Source organism: Malurus melanocephalus, unplaced genomic scaffold, assembly GCF_030028575.1.
Source record: "Malurus melanocephalus ecotype Western Australia unplaced genomic scaffold, MMel_1.1 scaffold_24, whole genome shotgun sequence".
NCBI lineage: Eukaryota > Metazoa > Chordata > Aves > Passeriformes > Maluridae > Malurus > Malurus melanocephalus.
The window spans coordinates 1401495-1412938 of record NW_026623256.1 but is presented as its reverse complement, the minus strand read 5'-3'; the positions used below and the strand labels follow the sequence as shown (position 1 = coordinate 1412938).

The following is an 11444-nucleotide window of genomic DNA, read 5'->3' as shown; positions in this document are numbered from 1 at the left end:
ATGGGATGGGATGGAGGAGAGCAGAGGGTAAAGGGGGATGAATGTTCAGCTGGCTCAAACGTGGATACTCCCCGATGTCACAGTACACCATACCTGATAGAACTATTTACCATCAGTCTGGTTCTACTTGCTCCATCCAGGTTTTCCAGCTCTGGGATAGGGCTGGAGGAAGGATGGGATGWGGCCCCACCAGTCGGAGCATTTTGGGAGCACACTGAGGAGAACAGAGACCACTGCTTTTGTACGAGTTGTGACTGGGCTGGAGTGGTGCTTTTCTGTGGGCACCTGAGAAGAAACCAGTTGCACACAGATTTTGCACACAGATTTTGCACGCAGATTATGTTACAGGCATTTCTTGATGCAATATGACATCCCTGCTGACCAACGGGTACTARCATCTCGTGTGCACTCCAGCTCTTATACACTCCTATTTTTCATTCAGGGGTGTGAGGACCCAAGGAGAATGGAGTTTCTTTGAGCCTAGGGGCACCACAAGTCCCTCAGACACCAGGTAAGCCATACATTTGCATAGATATCCCCTCTGACAGCTTCTTCTGTTTTTAAGAGGTGCAGTCTTTAATATTGCACCATCAGGTGGAACATCTTTTTTTAAAATCTGCTCACATGCACACATGCACAAAGGATAAAATACAAGTGGGGAAAAAGAAATCACAAAAAGGACTCTATTTATCAAAAAAACAATGGCTCAGTAGTGGCAGTGAAATAGAGATATTGTTACTTAGCGATAATAAGGGAAAAAAAGCCATTGTCAAAATGATAAGGCCATTTCTGTTGTCTCCCCAAGTGATAATATCTCTGCTACCACTAGTGCCTGAGTATTGTTAGGATATTTCATGGCAAGTGTTAGACAGAATAAGTTATTCACTGAGCCCACAGCAAACTCCAAAGCCTCCAACTTCACCTCCCCCCATATCCCTGTTCACACAACAGCATCTTCTTTAATACCTTTGCGGCGGTGGTTTCTATTCCCCATGGCTTTTCATCTGCTTCTGTTTAAATAGAACGCTGCTRCCGAGCTGGCTGACAAGGTACCTTTCACTGATAAGTAGCCCAACTTTGTCTTGAGATAGGTCATCAGAAAGCCAGGCTATCACATCTTGAAAAATGTAGGAAATGCTGGTARAAGTGCCAGTGAAATGAGTTAGGGTAAAGAAAGGAAAAAGGAAAAAAAAAAGGAAAAAAAGTAATAACATTGTAACAGGAATACAGAGAGCGGCTGAAAATCTCTGGCAGATGCCCTGATGTTCTTGTAGAGTGTCGAGATAAAATCTACACATCTGCTCAGGAGCAGGGCTTGTCCTCTCGTGGGGCTTTGAYACAAAGGTGCCTTCAGTGGACATTCATTCTCTCCTTGAAGGGGTACAAGAGCCAGCCCCATGGAATTTCCATTCCCTCCATGGTAGCTCCAGCCCTATGGAATCTCCATTCCCATGGAATCTCCATGGCAGCTCCATCCCTATGACATCTCCATTCCCTTGGCAGCTCTGGCCCCATGGAATTTCCATCCCCGTGGAATTTCTGACCCCACAACAGCTCTGGCCCCATGGAATCTCCAGCCCCACAGCTGCCCCAGCCACTCCAGTCCCAAGCAGGAACTGGGCAGCAGAGGAAAGCTCAGTACTGCCCAGCCAGCCACCACCTCCCTGCAAGAGTAAACAGAAAGGGAGTGAAGAGATGGAGAAAATCTCATGCAGGGGACAAATATTCCTCTTTTGTTAAATATAATTTCCTTTTCTATATATATCATCAACATCACCACCAGCTGCTGGAAACCACAGGGTCCCTGTTGCCCACAGCAGTGGTTCTGTAGAGGCTTTTTTATCTCGCAGACCATCAAGAAAAAGCAAAGAAGTTTGGCAGAACCATGCAAGGAGGCTTTGAACCACCAGAGAGGAGCCTCTCTGAGCAGAGATTTTGTGCTGCCCACGCCAGCYGTGAGCTCTGGGAGTCACTGCTTGGAAAACACTGCTTTCCAACAGCTCCTGCAGGAGGGAGAGACCAAACCTAGCCAGGGGAAAACATCCAGGCTCATAAATCTAAAATCAGCCTCATCCCCTCCAGGGAATGAGGAGCAGGATTTTGTGCTGGGTCACACATCAATGTTCACACTGTTTGGGGCCAGAAGCCGCTTTTCTGCCCTTTTCTGTGTTCTGGGAGCCAGCATTCTACCAGGAGCTGKGTCTTGGAATGGGACAGGGGAAATGCAGTGTCCCAGGTGAGAGACACACAGTMCCTTGTCTCATGGGCCATTCCTAAAATCTGGGATGGTATAGTATCCTGGAGATTTCCTTCCAGTTCTAGCAAAAGCTGCTTTCCAGAATTGTCCAGGCCACTGGAGACACAGGGTATTACACAGGTCTAACGTTTAAGCACRGCTTACAGCCAGTCAATAAGGAAARTTCCAAATCTTGGAAGAGAAAATTGCTCAAATTATAAACTTTTGATGTTCAATATTTAGTAATTCATTAAAAAAAAATAACACCAAAAAGTAGCAATTCAAACACAGAGCCATTTTCCTCACTTTTCTCTCCCTTGGTTGCAGGTAAGGAAACCGAGTTCCTGGCACACTTTTATGACTCTCACTGAGTTCCTGGCACACTTTTATGAGTCTCATTTTAAAAAGCTTTTGTTGAAGGTGGATCTTTGCCCTGTCCTCTGCAAAAACATGAGCAGCCTGAGGCAAGTGAAATGCAGATTGTGGCTGGGTGGCCAGCGTGCAGCCAGCTCTGGGGCTGGGACACGGCCGTTTGTCACCTGCACGGCACACGGGGCTCCAGAGCCGTGATGAATGTGTACAAATCATCTTCTCAAATGCCTTCACCCCCTTCTTCAGAGGCAGCAAGTGATACTGCCAAAAATAAATGAATAAACAAAAAGATCCGCATCCCGCAAGCTCCCCGTGGAAGGTGGCACGGGAAGCTTCAGCAGCAAAGGCTGTGGAGGAAACAGCCTGGGGAAGGTTTGGGGAATTTTTTCTTTTCTTTTCTTTTTTAAAATAAATATTTGAGGCACACCATGGGAGTTGAGCAGCAGTGTGGTAAGTATATCAAACATAGAGAATCCCCAGATTATCCGCTCTGAAGGTATTAGCTGGCTGCGGAAAACAGCCATCTTGAACCTGTGGAATTAGGAAGGGTGCAAAAATATGGAAAAGTAATAAATTAGGTGTGAAAGAGMATCAGGAATAAAACAATCCCTAACAAGCCATCTGAATAAATAGGATGAGAAAAATCAGCCTTGCTGTAGCTGCTGGCTGGCTCCCTTCTGCAGTCATTCTCTCTACCCCTTTCCTGCACCCTTACCTGCTTTTGAAATCAAGCTGGCAGAGTGCTGTGCATCTAATCAGGATGGGGGGGCAGCTGCTGTCTTCAAACAATTCCTGAAATGTCTCACTGAAGTCATCCATCTCCTCTTTGTCTCCTGTTTCCCTCTTCCTGAGGCCTTTAAGAACCAGGGTGTAACATGGAGCTTAACAGTTGGCAAACACAAATTTRAAGGGAGCTTGCACATTTGCAGATTGATCCCAGGATGATCAAAGATAAATAATCTCCCCAATGCTCCTTTGTACAAACTAATGAAACTTGAGGGAGCAGAGRGAGGGAGACAGTGCAGAGCAGGCTTCCGGTTTCCAGAATTTATTTGATCACTTCATTGCAATTACTGAAAGGATTTTTCCCACCCATCCCCCTCTTTCTGGCACCCTCATTCCCCTCATCTCCAGTAAATCTATTTAGATAATTGGGCCCTGGTAATATAAGCTGGTAATAACAGCTCTCCTTGTGCAGCACCCTCTGGTTTGGCTGTTGGTGCCCACCCTGAACCCTTCATGGGCAGRTGCACACAGGGCAATGAGTGTGGGATTGGAAAAGGTTCATTTGCCCTCCCTGGAAAGCTCCCACCCCAGCTGAGGCTTCCACTGCTGTGCCATGGGCAGAGAGAGCTCTGCTACAGCTCAGGCACCAGCAGAGCCCAGAACTCTGCTCCTCCCAGAAAACTCCTGACCCAGCCTTTGGTCCCGTTTGTCATTCCTGGGAACCTTGATGGATTTCAGAGCAGGCTGACACTGTTTTCACAGAACACTCTGATTTGGCACAATCCCTGGGAATTAAATAAAACTACAAAATTAGTGGTGCTATTAATGYCATCCCTGGGAGGAATAAAATGTCTAAAAGGAATCTTTGGTTAGCTTTTTAGCCTGCAGCCCTTCCTGACATCTTTGGGTTACCTATCCTGCTCACACAGGRCTATAATGAGCATCATTTCCACATCAGCCATAAGGGGCACTGAAGGATATCTTCTGAAAGTTCATGCTCCTCTCTTAGCTTTGCTAATTCATTAAGCAGAAGGCAGACGGAAATACTGCTTGGAGAGCAACCACGGAAGATTACAAATCCCTGAGTTTAAAGTCTTTCCTTTCCAAACTTCCTACAATTTTTCAGTGTTCACAGGCTGTGCATAGGCAGACAGATTCCATGCCCAGAGACTGAATGTTTCATACACTGAAAAGCTTTAGCTCTGCCTTTCACATGGGGAAGAGACTCACAAGGAAACAGAGCACTTTTAATTGGCCACAGGGTCTGTTCTCCATGAACATCTGAATCAACACCAGGGCCAACCCAGGCAACAGCACAGCGTGCTCATTTTCCCTCTGGGCTGCTCACAACTCCTGGAAACAAATAGCAGTGCCAGCATTTGCAGAGCTGGACCCAGTCTGAGCTTCATACGTGAGCTACCTTCACATTCAAATGTATTTGATAAAATAAAGAATTCATAATGGTACCTCTCCCACCAAAGAAGGGGCAGAAGTTACCCAAAGTCTTTGATCTGGTTGTCTCTGATAGTTGTTTAGACTCTACAAATATGCCTGGCACTTTGGTCTCTGCTGGATTTGATAGACTTTATCCAAACTTCAGAAATCATCCCTGAATATTGATAGGGAGGTTTTAGTGGAAGCATTCAGCTAAAAACAAGCCAGCAGAAGTGAGGGAAGGAAGGGAAAGAAAACATTAGAAAGGGTCATGGCTGGATTTGCTGAACAAATGAGCTCTCTGGTGACTATGAGATCTCATCATACTCCTCTCAATTTTGTTGTAGGAAGCAGCATAAGACAATGAGTGACCTTCAAATACAGTGTGGAAATATGCAGGCTGACTCTCAACAAGAAAACCCCCCTAAAAGGGTATAATCAGATTTCCCCACAGGAGATCTCTTTCTATGCTGCTGTTTAATCTCTCCTAGCATATAGCTGTGTGTACTTTTAAAATAGATCGATCATGCATTTAAAAAAAAAAAAAAAAAAAGGAAAAAAAAAAGAAGAAGGAGGAGGAGGCTGTGTGAGGGGATTTGTGCCTGTGAGGGTGGAGTAGGGGATTGATCAGAGGCAGACACGGCTGGCCTGTGGCTCCCTGGAGCTGTTGGTGCAGGCTGTGGATATCCAGGCAGGCAGGACTGCAGATTCCCCTGCTGAACACCCCAGCAGCTGCCCAGCCCTTCACACCCCAGTGATGCTGTGCTCTCTSTAAACACACACTGCCCTGGTTTGGAGGGAGAGGCTTCACCCTCAKACTGCAAAGGTGGTTTATAAGAAACTGCTCAGCCAGTTCCCATTCACTTCCCATGGCATTTAACTGCCCAGTTATACAATGGTTTCAGACCTGCAGGTCACAACAACGGAATCATTCCCACTAAAGAGATATGCAGAAGATTTTTGAAGTTAAATTTAAAAGGCCAAAATCATCTGAGAGAAATCATTTTTCTCAAGGGTAAAAATGACCAACCCCTTTAAGGAGTTATAACATCAGGTCCTAACCCTGATTTCTTTTCCCTCAGCCTGAAGCTTTTTACCTGTGTCCCTTAGGGTTTAGCATTCACCCTGATTTTATAAGAGAGGAAGGGCTGGGYCTCTCTCAGATCTATTTTACCCACTGCATCCACCCTGACATAAAGACAATGTGTCCCTTAAAAATTAAAACCCAGTCTGGTCAGTGCAGGATCAGACACAGACACAGTCTAACTTTACTYGCTGTRGTTTACATTTTTTTCTCTTGTTGTCTCTCTGCAAACAGGTCCCTGGGCATTTTGATTTATACTTTACCATCTGAAATGCATAAAAGATGTGGCACTTTTGCTCCTCCATGAATCTTCCACAATTTTGTTTGAAATTTTACTGAAGATGACATGACAAATTACTGCCCAAGTCAATTTGAGCCAGAGGAGGGCATCATTAAAAAAACAGAGGACTAGGGACACAGAAAAAGAGTAAAGGGTGGGTGAAGGAAACCATGAKCTCAGGACCTCTTAGAATATGTCACACTGCAGAGGCAGTGCTACCAGGATGAGACTGGCAGATTAATTACCTACATGGCAGATTCGCTGATTTGGGGGAAAGGGAGGATTCAAAAGCTCGTTTGACCCATTCAGTAGGACTGCTTTATTTCTTGTTATCAATTTTGGAGAGAACAGAGGGGCAGGAAGAGGCGGGGTAGTTCAGAGCATCACTCAGGGCTAAGGCTCTAGAGCCTTCTCAAGTCTCTTGTCCCCTCCCCTGGCAGCCCCTTCTCATTTCCTCACCTGAGTCGAACCCCAAACTTCATGGGCAGSTAAGAAACCCTTTGATTGTGGCAGGTACTTCACTGTTTGCTCTGGATGAAGGAGTATTTTGTCTTTKCTGCAGCTCAGAACAGTCACGTAACAACAGGTAATTTGATACAAAGAGCAAAATAAAAGTATAACATGTTCATTTTATTTTCCCAATGAAAAGCCCCATAGTAAGCAGGATTATTATGAGCCGTGTTGCCATGTGTTCCTTCTCCCACGTCTCTGGGAGGTGCTGGAAGGAGAGCTTGTTTCTGTAGTGAATAGTGTCCCTGGTGTTTGCTTCTGTATCTTGTTTCAACACTTTCTGCAGACAGAAAACTTGTATCCCTGTTGCAGTCCTGGGGACATTTTTCTTAGTAAACAGCGATTTTCACCGCAAATGCCAAGGCATCAGCCGGGATCAGATTCTGAAATACTTGTGAAAATATCTGATTTCACACATGGCTGMTAGCAAAGTAAATATTAGCTAGGTTACTCGCAGTCCTGGATAACACTTGGATCTGGGATGTTTGGTCTCCATTGGTCCTGCAGGAATTTTACCCTATTTATTTTCTTTACTAGATCCATAGCCATTCCGAAGTGCCTGATGTCACGTTAATTTAGTGTTTCAATTTCTCACCCAGAACCGAATCATTTCAGGGGTGACTTTGTGCTTTACCTTTCGCTTCCTGAGAAAATCTGTCGCGAATGGCGCTTCAGCACGTGGATTACACATTGCAGCAATTAGAAGATCCTGAGCATTATTTCTGTTTACACTTGGCTTACTGGGAAAAGAAAATGCAAAAGAACACATGGGGTTTAGCACAAGCAAAATCCAGTGATCTTTTAAAATCACTGCACTAGGCTTAACAGATGCACCCTGCCTAGATTAACCTGGAGGGCTGCTGAATTTACAATACACAGAATGCCTGCCTTTAAAAGTCTTCTATTTCAGGTACACTGACTGCAGGACACAGCTGCTGTGCTAGCAAACATTCCAAGTGTACCTGAATGGGCTTGGTCTGGTATGCACCAGACCTGTGTCCAGGTGAAACCCAGCTTTCCTCTCAGACAGATCCCCCCCAGTGATTCCAAATTGCAGCATTTACCCAGTGSCTGCTTCCATGGAGGGTCCCTGTGGAAAGCCCTGCGAGGTGTTTTGCATCCTAAGCCCACCTGGAATTCATGGGATCTAAAGATATTCCCATTAAGACTTCCTCAGACCTTTCTAGCACACTCTTAATTTTCAGAAGATTTCAGTTGGAAAGAGCTTGCTCAACTACCGAGTCCCAGACATCTGATACTGCCAGCACCAGGTCATTCTGCACAACTTTTGTCTCACTGTCCCTTCTGAATGGGAGGCGGTGACAATAACATAATGGATCTAACGATGAGAACATCTTAATTGCCATCCTAAATTTATCTGTAGTTAATTGGTACCTTTTATCCTATTTGAAAGACATTTCTAACACCTGCATATTCCTTTACTCAAGTCTGTTGATCCCTCATGCTGGTGTTCATCTCTCAGACCTCTTCTACCCCTCCTGCAACACAGAGCAGCCCAGTAGACGGTGTGGAATGGGAAGTTGTGACTAACTGGGAGAGATTTCACCCTTCTTGCTTTCACTGTGGAGAGAGGCTCTGGAGAAGGAGGTGCTGGCTGGAGGAGAGAGCCCTTCCCAGAGCAACCGAGCGAGCAGAGATGTCAGATCCCCCCTGCTGCTCTGATGGGGTTGTTTTGGATGCAGGAAAGGGCTGTGCACCTCAAGGCAGGGGAAGGGAATGCCAGGAAAGCATTTGGGAGAGGCAGCAGCTCAACTGGTCCCAGTCTGAGCAGGAGCCCCCTGTGCTACTGCAAATCAGGGTCAGCGAAGGCCAGGTCCGGGTGAATGAATCCCAACAGCCAGAGGGGACAGCAGCAACCACAGAGCTGGGCAGAGCAAGCAGAAATGAGACATTGGGACCTCTTGAAACCTGGCCTGAGGTAAACTTCTGGCAGGTACTAGGGCTAGAGCATTGTCCCCCTGCACTGGCTGCTCTGGCTGCTGGTCCCCACACACACCTTCCCTGGGTTTGTCCCTCCCCTCCCCAGTYCCCTCCTCTCTCCATTTCCAGCTGTCTCACACCTGAACACAGCACATTGTCCACGCCCTCCCCCTCCATTATTCCAAACACCCCCTGCTCCTGRATTCCTTTTCTTCCGTGAGCAGCATTTGGGGACACAGATTGACTGAAAGCTGTGATGCGGTGTAAACAATACCATAAATAGACTTCAAATGACCCAACAGGAGCCCGGTACACACTGAAAGATCAAAACCACTTTTCTCACTTCTTCACACAGAAAAAAAGCCACCTGCTCTTGCATGCCTGCAGCAATCACTGCCTGAAAGGGTTCTCTGCAATAACCTCCCCATTCCTTTGCTTCAAAACTTCCCTTCCACCCACCTTCAAACCCTTGAGACTCTGCAGATGGATTACATCTGGAGATGGACAGCACTGTCCTCAGCCTCTTGGAGGTGCATTCACCCCCTTTCTTTGCTGTGTCACTGGAGGGGACTACAATCTCCCAGGATTCTTTGTTTTAGTGGAAGTAATACTGCCCATCTCCCAACCCCCTCCTAGCTTGGTTTATCTATTCTGCACACATGCTGCCCTCTAATAACCGCAGTGCAAGCCCAGTAGCAGATTTTGTCATCTTTCAGAAGGGAGCTGGTGAATTAGATTGGATTTTCAGTCCCATCAYGGAGCTGCAGACCTGCAGGACCTCTGGTTCCTGTGACTTCACCCTGGGCACACGGGCACAGTCCTCATTTAACCCCGAGACTTTTTACACCTTCCTCGTTATCTCCCTGTAGCAATTCCTGAGCAGAGGAAGCTGTCGTGTTAAAATGGCAACAAAACCAAGTGTTTGGCATTTTTGGTGACCCTGARCCTGGCTGGACTCAGAAGAAATGCACTTTCATTGCCCAGTTTAATGCATGTGGAAACTGGGCTTTGAGAAGGACAATCCTTTCAAYGCTTCTCTTAAAATGAGAGATGCTCAACAAGTCATCCTCTCCTTTCATCTTTAGTTCCYCTCCTGAAAGGAGACATGAATTACAAAGTRCCTGGGGGRAAAGGCTGTCCAGAAAAGCTCATTTTCCTCAGGTTTATACCTGAAGCTTCTAAAGAAAACTCACCAGCACTGGGACCCATCCAGGCTGCCAGGAAAGAAAAGGAATTGGCAGACACCACTGCACAGTGCAGATGATCCCATGTGCCTGTGCTCAGATTCATGCCCTGCTCCAGGAGTTCAAGGGTATTGAGATCAGATGTTTTGATTGACCTCATTATATATAGAGGGACCATCTGCAAAAGCTCAGATCTGGCTCCAAGCTTCTTCCAAGTCCAGGTTTGGGATTTTGATTTGAACYTCTGCCTAGCTCATTCAAACTCTGCCAGGGCACAATGAAAATGTGGTGCAAGATACCAAGAATCCTTTCTGGGATCCAAGCTGAGCTCGGCTCCTGCTCTAAACCCCTGATTCTGTCCCGCCTTTCGGGTGTGCTCACCATCCCAGGACTGCCCTGCAAACCACAGCCTCTCCTTCCTTCCCTATTTTACACCCATTGCCACACTAAGGAGCCTCTCTGAATGCCTGTTGATAGAGTGTATAAACCTGAAAACCAGCGAGTAGTGATGCTCTGAATGTATGAACAGTCTCTGCTTGCAAAGGTATGTGGCAAGGGATCCCTTCCAAAGCAAATGTGGGAGATCAACAGATTCAGCACACTCCCAGATTCCCTGTAGGTCTCACAGAGGCAAAACATTTCATAAACAGCGAGCAGCTGTGACAAGAGACCTTTTCTCTTTCCTTTATTCCGGAAAAAAGAATTGCATCTTTGAGATCCCATTGACAGCCATTCTCCCTTAACAATCTGCTTGACTCAACACAGGCCGTGCTCTTGAGACTTGTTAAGGGAGGGGTGGGAAAGGCATCTCTACACTGTTCTCTTCTTTCTTCCTTTCTTTAATCAAAGAAAGAAAACAGGGGAAAAAGAAAAAAATAAAAAGAAAGAAAAAAAGCAAGGAGGAGGAGGGGAACCAATAGCCCCCTCCTCCCCACTCCTGGCTTTCTCCCCTGTCTTCCTGGCTGTCAGATGCTCTGACATTCCTTGCACGTAAGTGTTTTGCTTCAAAAGTTAGAAGAGAGGGAGAAAGAGAAACTGCATTGCACAGTCCCTGTTGATAAGGTTCAAAGCAGACAGAGATGCCTCAGAAGCACATGTGGTCTCTGCCTCTCTCCCTGTTCTGAGAGAAAAAAGAAGAGCTAAATTCCATGGCAGACTTTGCTTCCTCCTGCTGCTGTTATCTTTCCTTGCACACAGGCTGGAGTTGGGGGAAAGATAGAAAATGTCCTGTTTACCTTGCAATTTCTCTCCACCCCCAGCCCCCTTTGAAATGCCATCTCTAAGCTGCTTTTGCACTCCAAATTCTTAATGGCATTTGTAAAAAGAAAAAAAAAAAAAGTCTGGACGTGTTTATCTGCCAAGCTGTTGTTTCCCCCAACCTCCCAACATTGTTTTAAAAATTTCCAAAAATTAGGATGAGCCCAGCTGAGATTAGCCAAGGAAAAATCCTGTCAGAAGTCTTCCTTGCTGTTAATATTTCCCCAGCCTCATCATTATCTGACTTTCCCCATCCTTTGATAAATCCCTCCCATTTTCCCTCCCTGCTTAGCATTGGAGTTGTGAGGAAACACCTCGAAGTTACCACCACGTTACACATCTGGGAAATCCAGCCAAGAGTGCTCTGGCCTGGCAAAATCATCATAGCCATCTGTCTGTCTGTTGTGCTGGAGGAGAAAA

At 46.1% G+C, this 11444-nt stretch overlaps 1 long non-coding RNA gene across 1 annotated transcript; it reads right to left on the bottom strand.

The window, feature by feature from the left end:
• Positions 1 to 59: 59 nt before the first annotated feature.
• LOC130589066 (uncharacterized) lies at positions 60 to 3596 on the bottom strand. Its single transcript, XR_008967049.1, has 3 exons — positions 3324 to 3596; positions 967 to 1137; positions 60 to 285 (listed from the first exon to the last, which is right to left on the bottom strand). It is a non-coding gene; the product is annotated as an uncharacterized LOC130589066 (long non-coding RNA).
• Between the last annotated feature and the right edge of the window lie 7848 nt (positions 3597 to 11444).